The following is an 8,264-nucleotide window of genomic DNA, read 5'->3' as shown; positions in this document are numbered from 1 at the left end:
CTGGAAAAATTTTGAATTTTACGGTAACTATTAATTAAGCCAAGCCAAGAAACTCAAGGAATATCAAGCAGGATAAAGATAAAGAAATCCACTCCAGACATAGCATAGTCAAAATTTTAAAAAATAAAATAGAAATAGAAAACTTGAAAAGCATTGCCACGTAAAAAACCCACATTGCATACAGGGGAACACTGATAAAAATTTATGTTGTTTTTTCATGAAGTCAATGCAAGGTGTTAAGCAGTGGGAAGGCCATCTTTAAAATGCCAAAATAAAACCCAAATTTGTCAACCTAGAAAATGTCTTCAAAAATAAAGACAAATTAATGACTTTTTCGAATTTATAAATGTTGTAAGAACTTTTCACTAATAGAGCTACATTATAACAAACTATAAGAAATTATTGAGGGGAATTCACTGAAGAAAAATGATACTTAAAAATGAACACAAATCCAAACAAAGGAAAGAAAAGTGTCAGAATGATAACTGTGTGGATAAATATTTTTAATGTTTTCAAATTCTTAATACATAGTTGGTTCTCTAAAAACAAAATACTGTGCTATGGAATTTATCACATATTAGAAGTGGATGACAATATTACAAAAGTGGGAATGTAACAAAAATATGATTATTTTTGTGTTTCTTCTATCTGTAATTCATTAAGTTTTTTGGATCTGTTATCTAATTTTTATTAAATTTGTCATATTTTGTTTATTATTTCTTTGAATGCTTTCTTCTGTCCTTTCTATTTACTCTGATTTGTGTCTCCAATTGCTTTTCTATTAGACTGCTTAATATTTCCCCACATGTAATTGATGCTCAGCTCATTTTTCTTTCGTTATTTTTATTTATTCTCTCTGTGTTTAATTTTAGATCATTTCTTTGTCTATGTCTTCAAATTTACTATTGTTTTTTCTTTTTATGTCTCTGAGCTCCCATAAATCAAAACCAGTGTAGTTTCTTAGCAGTTATATTTTCAGCGCTATCTAGAAGGTCTACTATAGAGCCTTCAGTCTTTCATTCTCTTTCTCCTCATGTTCACATTTTGCTCTACTTTTTGAATATATTAAGTTTATTTATAATAGTTGTATTCATTATTTTTTGCATTAATTTTGCCATTTATAACATTTCTGGGACTGTTTAAATCGTGTGATCTCTCTTCCTCCTGGTTTTGTCATTGTTTCTACTTCTTCATATGCCTAGTTATTTCGTGGCATACTAGACATTATGAAATTTACATTATTGGTTAATGGATTTGGGGATCTTTCTTTAAATGCCGTTGAGTTTGTTTGGGATTATAGTTCATTAACCGGAGTCAGGTAATAAGCCTCGATCTTAAAATTGTTGAAACAAGCCAATAAGACCCTTTATTCTAAGGCGAATTTGGGCTTACTTTTAATGCTATTACACTGTGAGAAGTTTACTCAATGTCTCCCTTATTAGGAGTCTGTCCACTTTGACTAGTGTGATCCTGTATTTTCAGGCCTGTGTGAAGTCCATGGATAGTTTTGCCTACTTTTTATTGGTTCTTTTTCTAGTGCCATGTAGTTTTCTAATATGTCGGCTCAGTTCAGTGTTCAGCAGTGACTCACAGGTTCTCTTCTGCTTTACTTTGCTCTTCTTTCTCTCTTTACTTCTACATCTCTTTCATATTCTTTCCCATAAATTCCATCCAACCTTGTTTCCTCAAAATTTTCTTTGTTTTCACAGGTCAGCCAAACTCTTAAGATCTATATTTATTTTGAAACCTCTCCTGTGATGTTTCATTGAATATCCTTCTTGGAAATAAGCCAAGACAATGCTAATGCTCATGCTACCTGCTTTCAGGTTCATTGCTGTGTGCTGCTTGTTTTGCCATATCTGAAAACAATTGTGTCACATATTTTGTCACTTTCTAGTTGCAGTGAAAACAGGAGGGAAAATCTGATCAATTCCTCAACCAAATTAAAAAAAAAAATAAATGGTGAGAAAATTAATGCTTTTTTTTGTAATGTTAAAAGCAGAACAAGGATGTCTTCTGCTTTCACCAACTTCATTCAGTATTTTACTGGATATTGTAGTCAGAATAATAAAAAAGTAATAAAAGGTGTATTTAAAACTTTCTATTAAAAATTACATGGTTTTTCATATAGAAAATGCTAAAGATCCTCCAAAAACAACTAAAAACAATAAATGCATTTACTAGGTCTGTATACTAAAATTGCACTTATAAAAACTAACTGTATTTCTATGTACTAGCCACAAACAATTGAAAATTAAATTTAAATAGATAATATCATTTAGAATACGATCAAAAATTGTGAAATATTTAGGGATAAAATTGACAAAATATGTATAAATCTCTATACTATAAACTACTTTGAAGAAATTTAAAAAGATCTAAAAAATGTAACATATACATGTTCATAGTTCAGAAGACTAAACATTGTTATCCTCATAGATCTTCGTATACTAATCTATATATTCAGTATAATACCAATGAAAATGCTAGCATTTTTGTGGATATTAAGATTCTAAAATGTATATGAAAAATAAAGTAACTTAAAATAATTTTGAAAATAACTAATATGAAGAATTTATACTACTTGATTTTCAGATTTTGTCTAAAGCCTCACCAATCATGACTATTTTATTCGCATAAAGAGTGGTATTGACCAACAGAACAAGCTAGAAATTAATTGTGGTTAATGTGGTTGTTTCTTTCCAAAAGTGTCAATACAATTCAGTGGAGGAAAGGATAATCTTTTCAACAAATGTTGCTAGAACAATTGGATATTCATTTTAGAAAGAAAAGAACAAAAGGAAACAAACAAAAAACCTTAAACCTAGTCCCTTACTTTAAACCATGTGTAAATATTTACTAAAGATAGATCATACAACCAAACATAAGAAGTAAAACTATAAAACTTATTTTCAAAATAGAAAAATGGAAAAACATTTCACTGAACTTGGATTCAGCAAAAATTATTTGATTAGGATATAACATGCCATAAAATATACATTAATATTTATTAATATATTAATAAATCAAAACCTGCCAAAATGTAAAACTTTGAGCTTAAAAAGCACTCTTAAGCACACAAAAAACTAGCTACAGGGAGAAAATATTTGTAAACATTTATCTGATATTGAACTTTTACTCAGAATACATGAACATTCATTACACCAACAACAGTAAGAAAAATAGCAACAACATAATAATGTTTATAAAAGGAGGGAAACATTTGAAGACACTTTACCAAATAAAATATACAAAAAATAGACATGTAAAACTATGCTCAATAACCTGTGTATTAGGAAAATATAAATTAAAACCCCAAAGAGATTTTTCTGGAGTGAAAGACTGAAGGCTGGCATTACCTAGTGTTGGTAGGAATATAGAACAACTGCTATTAGAAATGTAAAATTTGACTTCCTGTCTTCCTATTTGAATATGCTTTAATTCTTTCTCTTGCCCACTTGCCCTGGCCAGAACTTCCAGTACTATGTGGAATAGGAATGGTAAGAGAGGGCATCCTTGTCTTGTACGAGTTTTCAAAAGGAATGTTTCCAGCTTTTGATCATTCAGTATGATATTGGCTATGGGTTTGTCATCAATAGCTCTTATTATTTTGAGATATTCAAATTGTTGCTGTTTGTAGATGACACGATTCCATATTTAGAAAATCCCATCATCTCCCCTCCAATCTCCTTAAGTCGACAGGCAATTTCAGCAAAGTCTCAGGATAAAAAATCAATATGCAAAAATCAGAAGCATTCCTATAATGAATAATAGACAAGCTGAGTGCCAAATAATGAATGAATTCATATTCACAGTTGCTACAAAGGGAGTAAAATACCTAGGAAGACAACTTACAGGGATGTAAAGGACCTCTTAAAGGAGAACAACAAACCACTACTCAAGGAAATAAGAGAGGACACAAACAAATGGAAAAACATTCCATGCTCATGGATAGGAAGAGTCAGCAACATACAGTAGCACTTAAATAGCAAATTTGCTCAGGTACTTTATTACGTCATCAAATACTGAGGTTTTCAGTTTTGTTTTTGATTTGAGATGGAGTCTCTCTTTGTCAACCAGGCTGGAGTGCTGTGGTGCAATCTTGGCTCACTGCAACCTCCGCCTTCTAGGTTCAAGCAATTCTCTTGCCTCAGCCTCCTGAGTAGCTGGGACTACAGACGTGTGCCACCATGCCAGACAAATTTTTATATTTGTAGTAGAGATAAGGTTTCACCATGTTGGTAAGGATGGTCTTGAACTCTTGACCTCAAGTGGTATGCCTGCCTCAGTCTCCTAAAGTGCTGGGATTTTGGGAGGCCTGAGCCACCGTAACTGGCCATTAAATATTGACTTTTAAAGTTGTAGGTGGATTGACAAAACATTAGGCAAAAGTCCCCTCTATTTACAATAATTTAGGAAAATACAGTGAACCGAGAGAAGAATGGAGCCTTTAGCCTTCGGCATTCCAATTATTTCTCTTATCTCCTGATAGAGACAGGGATTTGGTTAACAAAATTTAGAGATGGGTTTGCTTACAGTATTTTATTGCTTTGGTAAATATAGTGCTCTTCACAAACATGGTAGTATTAACAAGTGTGCGGTTCACCATATATTGTTTTTCTTACTGCCACAACAGTTGGAAATGTTCCAAGTAGTGGAATCTCCATTAGCCAGGGTCTCCATATCAGGAGACGTGAAAAAGTACTTCCAGTTGAAGTGAAATAGCTATTTAGTGTAAACAAGAAATAAATTTATATTATTATAAGCCATTTATGTTTATTTATTACTAAAGAATATCTCTACTGTCAGGCAAGTTTATACAAAGACAAAAGTTATATTTCTGATATCACCATTTGATCGGAGCTTGGGTGCTAGGAATAATTTGGCATTCTATTTTGCATGACTTAAAAATAGAAGAAAAACATTTTGTACAGACTTAAGTCTCCTTCCCACTACTCCTCACCTATATCCGAGAGAGAGAGAGAAAGAGAGAGAGAGAGAGAGAGAGAGAGAGAAAGTAAAGAGAGGGAGAAAGTATAAGAGAGAAAGAGAAGAAGGGAAGAAAAGAAAGAAATGGTCCTGGGAATCTTATAGAATTCAAAGACAAGCAAACCATCAGGAATCTTGGAGGCTTTGCTCTTTTTACCCTCTGTCTCCATTTCTCACTGCACATTATCTTATTAAATTTTCTATTTTTCTGTGTATGTACACAACTATCCCTATTTGTCAAGTTACTCCCCCATTTATGAGTCCAGCCAAGAGCCAAGACTGCCATATTTTTTTCCTAAATTGCAATTTCAAATTTCTAAGAAAGAATAGCTTGGACTCAATTTGGGTCCATTTTGCTCCCCCGCTCAAAAAAATAGCACAATCTCAAAGACATAACTCTCAGAAAAGGGGGTCATTGTGAGCTTGGCAGGCACCACCAAAGGAATTTTCGATGATACCCCAAACTTAGGAACACAAAGCTAGATTATCATAACTTAAATACAAACTTTCAATGCACAGACTGGGCACAGTGACACATGCCTGTATTCTCATCACTTTGGGAGGCCAAGGCAGATGGATCACTTGAGGCCAGGAGTTTGAGACCAACCTGGCCAACATGGTGAAACCATATCTCTACTAAAAATACAAAAATTAGCTGAGCATGGTGGTACATGTCTGTAATCCTGGCTACTCAAGAGGTTTAGGCAGGAGAATCGCTTGAACCCAGGAGGCAGAGGTTGCAGTGAAACAAGATTGTGCCAGTGCATTCCAGCCTGGGCAACAGAGCAAGACTGTCAAAAAAAAAATTAAAATAGGTGTAGCCATAAATAACATTCTTTTTTTTTCTCTTTTTTAACATTCAATATATGCTGCTGTAATTCTTTTCTGCCATAAACATATTTAAGAACCAAACAATAAAATATAATCACATATATTGGATTCAGCAACAAAAGGATCACCAAAATCTAATATCTCACTGAAGTATACCTTGGGACTAAGAATAGCAGTCACTGTGCATAAGAATGAAATTCAAGACCTTGAGAATTACATTGCTATAGCAAAAAAAGAATAGACCAAAGTAAATCCACTAGACAGAAGAATGTGAATTAATAAAAAGACGTGAGAAATGTGTCACTCCCAACATCAGTCAGCTACATTTTTTAAAGTTTAAATCCTGAGGCCCAGCTGACAGAGATTCTATGATTATATTTGCTACAAATGCCATTTATATTTCCTGGTTACTAAAAAACAATATTTTTTAGGTAATGTGGCTAATAAATGTTTCAGTGATGGCAGGTTCTCAAATAAAGTAACACAGGTTTCTTATTTCAAAATGGAACACTAATAATAACCTAGGTAGTATGAATGTTTTTATATTTATGTGAATCCAGTTTGTAAGTGACTCATAGGAACAAAGCCCATATGCCTGAGAAATATCAGTTAGACACCATCGTGAGCACATAGATTGTCTAGTGAGCGTTTATATTGCATTGTCCAATGAATAAAGCAGTGTTAAGAAATTTGGTCAGTAAGCCTGTAAATTTGGTATTCATAGGTAAAAAATAGGAAAAAAAAAAAAGCCTACAGGTTGCTACAGGGCCCTTTGTATCAGCGGAGTTCTGAATTTCTCCCAGTCTATGAGGCACTAATATATTTCAGAATTTGCTATAGAAAACTCCCTTTAGGATGAAACAAGAAAGTATGTTAACTAAAAAAACAAACAAACAGAAAACCAGTAAAAATAAAGGTTAAAGGGCAAAAGGGAAAAGATAAATTCTCAGAAATTACTTATAAAAAGTGGGGGTCATAGGCCAACAAGCTCTTCCAGGTCATTGGGTATATTATCACAGTTTTCAGTATAATTTGCTTTACATAATGTCATTAACTTTACAAAATCATCTGATATTCATCATCATATAAAGCTCTATGATGTACTGTTTAAGACAAAATAGATGATACAATTTTTTTGGTAGAAGACATGGCATATATATAGTATTTAAAAAATTTAAACCGATAAGATCAATACTAGAAACATTGAAGTTATTCATGATGATGATGGGAGTTAGAGTGAAAGAAAGTACGAGGGCCAGATTTCAACTATGTTCTTAATAAATAGGAAGAACTAATAAAGAAGTTAACAGATGATGGCATTGAAGAACAGTAATCAATACTGATTTCATAAGCCCCCTCAAAAGAGGGTAGATTAATTAGAATTTGGTTCAGGGTGAGAGTCAGAAAGTCTGAATTGTAAGATTCTGATTATTGTAATTACAACGATAAACAATATTGAGTTTATTTTATTGTCAAGTAAAATTTTTGAGGCAAGCATTTTAGGAAAAGTAGGGCAACCCATTCTGTCAATCTTCATAGATTTTATTGCTCTTCCTTAGGTAGCCACCACTTGCAAGTCTGGTCATGGCCCAAGATACTGGTCCAGCTTTACTTTCTACCTATTAGAAAAGAGAAAACAAGACACACACAATACTCCTCCCACTAAGACAACTTTCTGTAAATCATACACATACTTGTATTCACATTCTATAAGTCAAGTGTTAAAGTTATATTCATTCTGCCTTGCAAGGAGCCAGAAAAATTTGTTCACCATATAAAGCTCCATGATTACTGTTTAAGACAAAAATACGTGAATTCATTCACATTGAAATTGAGCCTCTATTCCAGAGAGTCATGTGTCAAATGAAAACATCCACGTATATTTTTCTGGTGAAGGAAAAACAAATACAGAGAGATAATTGGTGTGTCTATCACAGATAAGAGTTCTTGAAGATGAGAAAAATAATAGCTTAAAAGGATTAAAAAAAACTATGAGTATGAAGAACAACTTTTTCTGGCTCATCGTAAGGCAGAATGAATATAACTTTATCATTTGGAATTATCCTTTCCTTCATCTCTTTTGGATTTTACTTTGCTTATTTTGTCTTAAAGCTTGTTTGCATCTATAATTTGCTGTCTTCAAGAGTGGTTTGCTTGCCTCTGTGTCTCTATCCATAACCTTCATTGAAAATGAGCTTATAGGCAGATAGCACAACCAAGTTAGTTTTCAGAAAAACAGTATTAGAGTAGCAGTTGAGAAGCCACATCTTGAAAATAAACAGTTATATATTCAAATTTTGGTTCTGCCACTTGTCAGCTATGTTACTTGGACATATTACTAAACCTCTGTAAAGCTTAGTTTCCTTATCTGTGATATGCATATAAAGTTTCTAATATAGTACCTAGAAGATAATATCTAAAATAAATATTAGCTATTTTTGGTA

Source organism: Cebus imitator, unplaced genomic scaffold, assembly GCF_001604975.1.
Source record: "Cebus imitator isolate Cc_AM_T3 unplaced genomic scaffold, Cebus_imitator-1.0 Scaffold186, whole genome shotgun sequence".
In the NCBI taxonomy this organism is placed as follows: Eukaryota; Metazoa; Chordata; class Mammalia; order Primates; family Cebidae; genus Cebus; species Cebus imitator.
Note: the sequence above shows the minus strand (reverse complement) of the source record.